The following is an 11,706-nucleotide window of genomic DNA, read 5'->3' as shown; positions in this document are numbered from 1 at the left end:
GTCATTGGGCATTTGGACTGTTTCTACCTTCAGACTCTTGTGAATAATACTGTTATGAAATGGGTATACAAGTATCTTTTGAAAACACTGCTTTCAGTTCTTTTTGATACATACCCAGAAGTAAGACTGCTAGATCATATGAAGGTTCTATTTTTAATTTGTTGAGGAACTTCCATACTATTCTCTATAGCATTTGCACCATTTTATAATCCTCTCTACAGTGCAGAAAGGTTCCAACTTCTCCACATCCCTGCTGACACTTGTTATTTTCTTATATATATATATATATATACATACACATACATACATATATATATACATATACACACACACACACACACACACACACACACACACACACTATCCTAATGGGTGTAAGGTAGTATCTCATGGTGGCTTTGATTTGTATTTCTTAGATGATTTGTGGTGTTGGACATCTTTTCACATCCTAACAAGCTATTTGTATGTCCTTCTTAAAGAAATGTCAAGTCTGCCTTCTCACTGGTTTTCAGCAATTTGATTATGATTTCCTCTGTGTGTTTCTTCAGTATATGTGTGTGTGCTTGTGCAAAGCACTGCTTGATATTGTCCCATGTGTAACCAATACTCTGTTCCTTTTTTCTACAGGCACATTTCTTGCTTCATTTTGAAGAGATTATATTTTATTGACTTTAAGTTTATTGATCATTTTTTCTTCAGTGTTGAACTTTCTCATACCAGTCAGTGAAAGTTGCATTTCTAACATTGTATTTTTTCATATATTTTTCATCTCTAGATATTCCATGGTTTTCTTTTCCACAATCTATTTTTCTCATTATGCTCATGTTGCTTTTCTAAATATCTAAATACCACACAGTAGCTTTTCAACCTCTTCTTTTAGTCTCCCTAGCCCTGATACTTCTTTAAATTTTCTGATTCTTATCCCTGGCAATGGGTCACAATTACCTGGTTGTTGGCAAGTCTACCAATTTTTCACTGAATGTTGGACTGAATGGATATTTTGTGTCCAAACACGTATATTTTGATGTCTTTCTTGAAGAGTGTTGCACTTTGTTCTGACAGGCAGTTAAATTACTTGTTGATAAGTTGGACCTTGTAGATCTATTTTTAAGGTTTTCTAGGGCAAGTCTACAGTTGTACTCCGGTCCCTGTGGCTAGTGAAGCTCTAATTTCAAAGTATCACATCTCTGGGGTCTTCACTGAAGACTTGGCTTATTTCCAAGGGCTCTTCATTTTGATGCCAGAGGTCAATTACTCTTGTAGAAGCTCTGGGAATTAATTTATAATTCCCAATTGTTCTTTGCCTGAGTTTGTAGAGTTTCACTATAATCACATCCAGCTTAAAACTCAAAAAAGACTTGAGGGAACTATATGCATATTTCTGAATCTCTTTTTATGCATATCTTTCTCCTTTATGAAATTCTTTCTTTAATTTCCAATATCTCAGTCTTTCTGAACTGTAATTTATATCTCTTCAATTCAGTGAGGCCAATTGCTTCTTCTTGTGCTCACACTCCCTGTATCTGCGGTTGGGAAATTGCCTCTAGGTAGAAATTTGGAGCAATTGTAGGGCATACTTTGGTTGTTTTCCCTCTTTCAGTCATCACATTCTGTGCAGCCTTACTGCTCAAAGTTTGAAAGCAATTGCTTCAAATATTTTGTCAGTTTCTAACTGTTTATAGCATGAAGCTATATCCAATATTTATCACTCTGTCATAACTCATAAAAGAAAGTCATAACTGATTTTACATTTCAAAATTAGGGAATATTTCAACTATACAAAATATTATAGGAAGATATGTCCATTTTAACCAGATTAAAAACTATTATGCTATAGTGATTCAGATCATTTAATGTGAAAGGAAAAAATGCTATAAATGTACTTATAGCTTTCATTCACCTCATGTCTACTTATCTTTCTCCTGTAGTAGAGGCAAACATTGATGTATATTTCCCAATCATATTTTTATACTTGTTATAAATCTTTCCATACATAGTATGTAACATGGTTTTATTCATATTTCATCTCAATAGCAGCTTCTCGCTACTAAACATTAAAGAGCATTTTCTGCCCACGTACGACACATCCTTCAGGCCAATGACATGAAAGGAATGCCCATATAGACTACTGCCTCCTCCATGTAGAGTCTTTGCCTCTTTGGCACCTTAGTCCCACAGATTTCCACCACATTAGTAGAGTCAAACTCCTATGTCTTCCTCTTCAGCTCATTGAGTGCTGTCTCCACTTAGTCATCACCAACTCTGCTGCAATCATGGATGTTTTTCCGATCAAGAAAAGTGGGCTGATGTAAATCTCAAAACTCGTATTCCCTTTTTCCTCAAGTATCACAGTTATACTGCCTTTTGGTCATACCAGAAACAACTGAAATGTTTTTTCATCCAGTGTGATACTTGCTTACGATAAGAGGGTAAGTCTGAAACCGAATCATGATTTGCATGATTATAGGAGAAGTTTCCCAAAAGATGCTTAAAAAGTATCTTTATCACAGTGGTATAACTGAGATAAGTGATTCTATTATGTAATAATATATCACATTTTTAGAACTTCTTTTAATCTAAAATTTAACTGCTGAAAATAAAATTCATATACATAACTCTCTCATCCCAAGCTTTCTTCCTTTTGGTTAAATCAATTAATTACTCTCAGAGCTTCTCTGTGCCATTTGATATGGCATTATTTCTCTATCTACAAGCTATCTCCATGTGAAACGTCCTTTTCATTATGCTTAGTTTCTGAGTCTCTCACTATTCCTCTGTTGATAATATACAGAACTCCTCTGTCACATCACTTTCATCCTATCAATAGAGTCATCAATTACCTTTTTAATTTCCAAAGCCAATGAACACTGTCCAGTTCATATTTTGCTTTATAATTTACTATTTGATACTCTTCTTGAAACATACTCTACCTTTAGCCTCTACTAATAACTTTTCTTCTTACCTTACTAACAACTCACTGTCCTTCGATGTTCTTTTTCGTCTACTCATTCCTTGAATATTGAGATTTGTGGATTCTCTCATTTCTTTCCATATACTCTCCTTGAGCAATCACTTCTACTCTAGTATTTGTAAGGGTGAAAATTAAGCTAATGTAACAAAAAGACCTCCAAAGTCCAGTCACTTAAAGAGAAAAGAAATCTTTTTCAATGTCATGTAACAGTCTAAGGTAAATATTTTGGTGGTGGGAAGCTTTGCTCCAGGGACCCAGGTTTCTTCCCAGTCATTGCTTTACCATTTCATAGGGTACTGCTGTGGTTTCCATGGTCAGGGCTGGGTTGTTCCAGGCTCCAGTTGTTCACCCACTGGATAGAAGATAAAATATAGAGATGACATTCTAGCTGCCCCAATTTGGGGAACTACCATCCCATATTCTTAACTACCATTCTCACATCTACCACTTTCTCATTAGGTGCATTTTCCACACATCATCCAGGATGGCCTTTTAAAAATACACAGTTACTCATGTTACTTAAAAGAAAACCAATGGTTAAAAAGATAAAATTCCAACTCTCTGACTTGTCTTATAAATATCTCTACATTCTCTCCTTGATGCTCAGCTGGATCCAGAATCATTCCTTTTTTTTTGAACTCTATAGTCCAGTAGTAGGTGACTTCCCTCTTAGGTCGGTTGGTAAAGAATCCACCTGCAATGCACGAGACCTGGGTTCGATTCCTGGGTTGGGAAGATTGCCTGGAGAAGGAAATGGCAACCCACTCCACTATTCTTGCCTGGGAAATCCCATGGACAGAGGAGCCTAGTGGGCTACAGTCCATGGGGTCGCAAGAGTCTGACACGACTTAGTGACTGAACCACCACCACCACCATAGTCCAGTAGTATTTAACTAATCTCAATTTCTTATATTCTATGTCCTCTGTTTCCTTTGTGTATGCCATTCTCTTTGTCAAGTACATTTTCTCTTTTGCTTGGCTATTTTCCATCTTTCATTTGCCAGGTTTCAGTGCAAATTTTACTTCCTCTAATGAATGTGTAAGTCACTCTAATGTATATAATCAGGGAAATAATTAGAAAAGAATGTGTAAAATATAATGCAAAGTGTTAATAAAACCCATAACTTAGGAAGCTATTGTGTAAGGATGCTTACCGGCCAAAATTTTTAGTACAAGTTATCTTGCAGATGGTTGGAACATTTGACCAAAAACTGTGAAATCTTAAATAAGAATCATTAAAATTAGGCATTATCCCATTACAAAGAGTTATATTTACATCCCTGAATTTGAAAATGTAAAAGAAGCATGTGGGTATTTATTTAGGCATTTTTCCCTTGTTCAATTGTCATATTTTTGGTGCCATTAAATATTTTTTGAATAACAAGACATAGCTAGTGAGGTCTTCTATAATGTCAGTTCAATTAACAAGTTGAAAAACAAAATCTACTGTGCCTATCCTATTGTTTGCACATGAAAATGGGTAGTTTGGCCTGGGTATCTTGGCACACATGCTATATTTATTTTTAATCAGATTCATCTCTAGTTCAACTTGAAAAATTGCTTCTGTCATCAACATTGCCAAAGATATTTCATCAAAGTCTGCACTTCACCAGATTTCCAAGAAAGGGCATGGAGAATTCTGATTTTTCTTAGGTGGTCCCAGTAATTTCAGGCTTTGAAGAGTTTTGGAACAGTTTTTTTTTCTTTTAGACCAATATCCTTGTTAAAATGTTTTCAATATAAAAATTCATCCCAATAAGCTCATCCGTCAGCTATTCTGGCACTCACCTTACAGCTTTATACCCAGAACTTCTTTATGTACCTCTTTTGTCTTGTATATGACTGATTCTGTGCATCTCTTATTTTACATAGGATTGATTCTACAGTTTTCAATTTCTCAGCTAATTACTTCATGATTTAGAGGAAAAATACTTGCTTTACATTTTACAGAATAAGTAAGACAATGCATAGCACATAGTAGCTACTTAGTAAATAACTGATAAATGAGAAGTTTATGGACATTAATTAAGTGACCAACAGGGAAAAATCCTCCAACACCTGAGGAAAAGATGTAAGGATATAAAATAGTGCCATACTAATGTATGTTTTATTACCTCAAAGAAAGTAATTTCCTAAATTAATCTCTACAGGTTCCTCTAAGTATATAAATGCTAATAAAATAGTTTACATCATGGTGAACCAAAAAAAGTCAAAATATTCAATGCTATATGTTGCAATTGCTCTTATGAGATGAAGTCCCCCTGAATTCTTGCAATGGGATTACAACAAACAGTTATATGCTAACTGCTCTTTATTGCACCAAACAGTCACTAGGTCAGCCAATAGTCCCATTTTTGGTAGGAAAGTAAGGAACAAAATTTTCTAAAAATGAACATAGTGAAAGATTCACAGTGTGGTAAATAAGTATATATTCTTTCAGGAGGATTTACAAAGGAGGAAGTAACAAAAGGATTGAGTCAGGCGATTCTCTGTGAAAATGGGGAAACATCAAGCTAACCACAAAAGTAATGTGACTAGGGGAAGGAAGCTGGAGGTAATGACGTGGAGCAGAGTCATGTGAAATTCCATGAGCCCCCCACCTCTTCTTCACAACATGGAGCATGTGTGTCTGTTTCGCGTTATAGCATTGGAAGAGAACATAGCGGTCATTTTAATCCTATTCTATTTCCAGTGATTTTGTAATTAATTGAAGGTCACAAGTATTTAATGTTCTTTTTCTTTCCTACTTGGAAACTAACAAGAAGAGAATGTATTTCTTTCCTCGCAATTCACACTGTTATGCATTCTGGCCTGAACTGAGAGTCTCCAATAGAAAACTGACACACCAGCAACTTCAGGAGATATGAGGGTTTCATTCATAATAGGAATCATATGGAAGACTGGGTGTCACAAACGTGAACACCAGCTTCATAGCTGATGTATCATTTTTGTGTGCAAATAAATATCTCAAGTATTTTCCAAAAGAATGAAGATGAAAAGGCTAGTAAAGACCAGAATTACATAAGATCCAGATGAAGATGATGGGATTCCTATGTTTTTCTCTTTTCATTCTGTTCATGGAATGACAACAAGATCAAACCAGTCAATCTTAAAGGAAATAAATCCTAAATATTCATTGAAGGGACTGATGCTGAAGCTGAAACTCCAATACTTTGGCCACCTGATGCAAAGAGCCAACTCATCGGAAAAGACCCTGATGCTGGGAAAGATTGAGGGCAGCAGGAGAAGGGGGCAGCAGAAGACGAGATGATGGGATGATATCACTGACTCAATGGACATGAGTTTCAGCAAACTCCAGGAGATAGTGAGGACAGGGACGCCTGGTGTGCTGCAGTCCATGGGGTTGAAAAGAGTTAGACACAACTGAATGACTGAAAAACAATGATATCATTCATGAATTCATCTACCCAGAATTTTCCCAATATAATGGGTCTGTATAAAAAGGAGAGTGAAAAGTTCACAGGCCTGTTTTTGAACAAGCTTTTACTGAAATGTGGGCATTATTTATCCTTGGCTCAAGACATGAGCATCAAGGGTAACTGAAAGAGAAGATGAGGGCTCAAACCTATGCTAAATCTTCTCAAGAATTGATTGTTTTAGAATCTTCTAGATAATTACATTATGTTTTAAAACATGAAATTACAAACAGTAGAACATTTTTTGTTTTTAAAAATATTTATGATAATTAGCTGGCTAGAATAGACATTTGTAGTATTTCCTATGCTTTAGTCCTTACTCTGCAATCCCAGCAGTTCTAAGATTTCTTTCCCACTACACTCAAGTTACTAAGGAAAACCAGAGGACAAGTCTCGAAGAAACAGACAGGCTTTGCCAAAAATATCTTGCTCCAGTTTTTAAACTTCTACCAAAATGGTGACCCAGTACACAGTGACTATAAACATTCCGAGCATGCTGGAATTTGATGGTGAAACTTAGAAAACTGTATGAGTTTCAAATGGTTCTGTGCATGTTTTTTTCTTTTAAGTTAGAGAGTTCAGGAGAAAGAAACCACTGTTAGATTACAGTAAGACTAGTGAAAATTTGGGGAGAAACTATGTATATTTTCTTTTCGATGCCTGGTGATTTTTTAGCTCAATGGTATTTTCCACTGTAAAACATTTTATAAAACATTGCTTTTAATTATGTTAAACATATTAAAATAAAACTTTAAAATGCCAGTAGTTATCCCAACAATAATGATAGAGAATTTTTAAATGTATGTATGTACACATACACACATATGCACCCTCAAAACTATACTCTTTAATAGGAGACTTACAGAAATAACCTCTAGGGGCTAAGGACTATTAACATTATTTAAAACAAATCATATTGTTTCACTTTGAGTGTCCTGAAGGACATGCTAAGAAGTTGTTTTTAGGAGAATGAATAACAATTTTTTAGAAGGGTTAGTGTCTTTGCTAGTTGTTCAGCCGTATCTGACTCTTTGCAATCCCATGGACTATGTCAGGCTCTTTGTGGCCTTCTCTTACAGTCCTGGCTTTCAGAATTTAGTTATGGCCAACATAACTAAGAAACACTGGCTCATTCTTAACTCTTTTACATCTTGAAAGCATGAGTCTTCAGAAGACAGATCTAGGACACCAAGAGGTAGTGGGCCTGTAAGTTTCAACATAAGCTGAGAAATAAGCAGTAATCAAATTTTCTACTATTTTGTCTGGAAGTTTCATTAGGGAAACAGAATGGGAAAATATATCTTTTCTTATATGCTGAAATAGTTATCCAGTCTATATAAATTGAAAATTTTGCAGCTTCAGTTTTGCCACTGGATGATGCTCTTGCATTTTCAGTAAGGCAAAATCAAGCTTGAATAATAGTTGATTGTCACCATAAGTCTGGCCAGAAAGTGACCAACACTAGCATTACAACTGCAAGTTTTGCAAACAGGGATTTTTTTTTTTTAAAGCAGCATTGGAAGTACTAGATGCCAGAAAGGTGAAGTGAAAAACACACAGTTCACTTCAGTTCAGTTGCTCAGTCATGTCTGACTCTTTGCAACTCCATAGACTGCAGCACGCCAGGCCTGCCTGTCCATCACCAACTCCCAGAGTTTACTCAAACTCATGTCCATTGAGTCCCTGATGCCATCCAACCATCTCATCCTCTGTTGCCTCCTTCTCCTCCCTTCAATCTTTCCCAGCATCAGGGTCTTTTCCAATGAGTCAGTTCTTCGCATCAGGTGGCCAAAGTATTGGAGTTTCAGCTTTAGCATCAGTCCTTCCAATGAATATTCAAGACTGATCTCCTTTAGGATGGATTGGTTGGATCTCCTTGCAGTCCAAAGGACTCTCAAGAGTCTTCTCCAATACCACAGCTCAAAAGCATCAGTTTTTCAGCGCTCAGTTTTCTTTATAGTCCAACTTTCACATCCATACATGACTACTGGAAAAACCATAGCTTTGACTAGAAGGACGTTTGTTGGCAAAGTAATGTCTCTCCTTCCAAGGAGCAAGTGTCTTTTAGTTTCATGGCTGCAGTCACCATCTGCAGTGTTTTTGGAGCCCCCCAAAATAAAGTTTCTCACTGTTTCCATTGCTTCCCATCTACTTGCCATGAAGTGATGGGATCAGATACCATGATCTTAGTTTTCTGAATGTTCAGTTTTAAGCCAACTTTTTCACTCTCCTCTTTCACTTTCATCAAGAGACTCTTTAGTTCTTCCCTTTCTGCCATAAGGGTGGTGTCATCTGCCTATCTGAGGTTATTGATATTTCTACTGGCAATCTTGATTCCAGTTTGTGCTCCATCCAGCCCAGCATTTCTCATGATGTACTCTGCATATAAGTTAAATACACAGGGTGACAATATACAGTCTTGACATACTCCTTTCCCTATTTGGAACCAGTCTGTTGTTCCATGTCCAGTTCTAACTGTTGCTTCCTGACCTGCATACAGGTTTCTCAAGAGACAGGTCAGGTGGTCTGGTATTCCCATCTCTTTCAGAATTTTCCACAGTTTGTTGTGATCTACACAGTCAAAGGCTTTGGCATAGTCAATAAAACAGAAGTAGATGTTTTTTCTGGAACTCTCTTGCTTTTTCAATGATCCAACGGATGTTGGCAATTTGATGTCTGGTTCCTCTGCCTTTTCTAAATCCAGCTTGAACATCTGGAAGTTCATGGATCACATACTGTTGAAGCCTGGCTTGGAGAATTTTGAGCATTACTTTGCTAGCATGAGATGAGTGCAATTGTGTGGTAGTTTGAAAAACACTGGACCATCTCTATTTTATTCTGATGTGTGCTGTGGTTAGGATGATGTTTTGATCTAATAAAATATTAGTGGGTTTTGCTGCCACTGCTCCCCAAAATACTTTATGGTTCTTGGCTCTTAACATGAAAAATAGGCCATAAACCCCACTGCTGGGCATATAGCCAGAGAAAACCATCATTTGAAAAGATACATGCACCCCAATGTTCACTGCAGCATTATTGTAAATAGCCAAGACACAGAAATAACCTAAATGTCCATCAACAGATGAATAGATAAAGATGTGGTACATGTATACAATGATATTTTACTCAGTCATAAAATAGAATGAAAAAATATCATTTTCAGCAACATAGATGGACCTAGAGATTATCATACTGAGTAAATCACACAAAAACAAATATCTGTGGAATGAACAAATGAACTTATTTAGGAAACAGATTCACAGACCTCGAAAACCACTTATGGTTACCAAAGGGAAACTGTAGGGAGTAGGGATAAGTCAGGAGTTTGGGATTTACATATACACACTACTGTGTATAAAATAGATTATCAACAAGGCCCTACTGTATAGCACAAGGAACTTTACTCAATAATCTGTGATAACCTATATGGGAAAAGAATCTGAAAAAAAATGAATATATGTATATGTATAATTGAATTACTTTGCTGTGCACCTGAAACTAACACAACATTGTAAACCAAATATATTCCAATGAAAAATAAAAATTAAATGAAAAAAATAGGCCATGAAATACTCATTGCCTCAAGGAAATGTTGCTATAGCACAGTTTGATAATTTAAAATTCATACTCTCCAATTTTTAACTACAAAAGTCAATACCTGTAACAAAGACAGCAAAATACTTTGAGGATGTATCCTCATGGTCAGTCAGAGGACCCCTTCTCCTCCTCACTCTAGGGAACTGTACTGAGTTGTCCAGTGGAGAAGAGGGAGAGATGGAGGGGGTACACAGTATCAAATACCCATATGTCTCTGAGAAGGAGCCACTGCCTATACCCTTGTGCTCAGCCCTTTTGGAGAGTAAAACATAACAAACACACTTATTAGAAACTCACCAATTTCTTTCTTTTTTGCCTTCGTAAATACAAATGGGCAACTAAGAACCACAGTTATATGAGAAGAATGTAGCATAAAAGAGAGAAAATAACAAAAACAGTAAAAAGGGTCAAGAAGAGATGGAGTCAGGAGGGAGAGAGAGAGAGATTTATTTTTAGGAATTGACTCACAATTGTGGAGTCTTGCTCATCCAAGATCTTCAGCCTAGGACAGCAGACTAAAGATCCAGGGAAGAGTTGATGTTACGGACTGAATTCAAAGACAATCTGAAGACAAAATTCCCTCTTCCTTAGGGGACCTCAGGCTTTTTTTTCTTAAGGCTTCCAACTGATGGAATGAGGCCCACTGACAGTATGGAAGGCAATCTGCTTTACCAAGTCTATGGTTTAAATGTTAATCTCATTTAAAAACAATACCTAACAGCAACACCTAGACTAGGGTTTGACCAAATAACTGGTTACTTAGGCCTAGCCAAGTTGACACACACAGTTAATCATTATAAACATTAAAACTTTCAGCAGAAGGACTGGTGAATAAACTTGAGAAAATTTGCTGAAATGTAAACAGAAGAGAAAAAAGATGGGATATATGAAGACAAAAGAAGGACATAAGTCATCAGATTACAAGGGATCACAAAATAGGTAGTATGGTTGATAAAAAATGAAAGAAGCCTGGTATCTAAAAACTACTTCTGAAATTTCAGAACATCAAAATTGAGAGAAGAATCTAAAAATTTCAGAGGGGAAGAATCACTTCCCAAGGAACATGAATTATACTGGCATTGGAGTTGTCATTAGCAACCCCTGGATTTAATCTCTTCAAAATTTGAGGAAAAATGAGATATTTGACTTCAAATTCTATCCTCAGGCAAACTACCAATCAAGTAAGAAGTCAGGAAGAAGGAATATTCAGACATGTGATGACTCTGAAAGTTTTTCTGCACATACTCTTGTCAAGAGTTATTCTAAAATTTACTCTGGCAATTCAAGAGGATGAAAAGCATCAAAGGAAAAGACTACCCTTCACATACATCTGAAGCAAAGAAGCTTGATTTATCACTTGCTTAGCAAGTAAGAACTGTGGATGTGGAATGAAGTCTCTAAATACAGCAAAGAGCAGACTTAATGTAGACCCTGAGGAGGGTGGAGCTTAGGGACTGGCTCACTTCCTTAGGCATGTTGAAGCGAAGCACCTGCTGACTGGCCAACAATGAGAGGCCTGAGTACTTAAATGAAGCTACCACTGATTGACTGGGATAGATTTAAATCTGTTCTGAGGTATCCTGTTTATGACTTGAGTTTTGGGGCTAAAGAACAATCAGTATTGTCTTTTCTTCATCATGGAGAAGAGGATATTTTATTCTCAGAACAAAGATGATGTGGGGTCCAGGAAAGTTAGACCCA

At 36.5% G+C, this 11,706-nt stretch overlaps 1 long non-coding RNA gene across 1 annotated transcript in view; it reads right to left on the bottom strand.

Moving 5' to 3' along the window:
• Positions 1-660: 660 nt before the first annotated feature.
• LOC145539090 (uncharacterized) overlaps positions 661-11,706 on the bottom strand; it is a 201,096-nt gene continuing 190,050 nt past the window's right edge. The window contains exon 4 of the long non-coding RNA XR_014077567.1: positions 661-3,323. This is a non-coding gene — a long non-coding RNA (uncharacterized LOC145539090). The remainder of the gene's footprint in view (positions 3,324-11,706) is intronic.

This window comes from Giraffa tippelskirchi, chromosome 2, assembly GCF_054371585.1.
Source record: "Giraffa tippelskirchi isolate mGirTip1 chromosome 2, T2T-mGirTip1v1.2.pri, whole genome shotgun sequence".
In the NCBI taxonomy this organism is placed as follows: domain Eukaryota; kingdom Metazoa; phylum Chordata; class Mammalia; order Artiodactyla; family Giraffidae; genus Giraffa; species Giraffa tippelskirchi.
The sequence above is the reverse complement of the archived record's forward strand: the minus strand, read 5'-3'. Positions and strand labels throughout refer to the sequence as shown.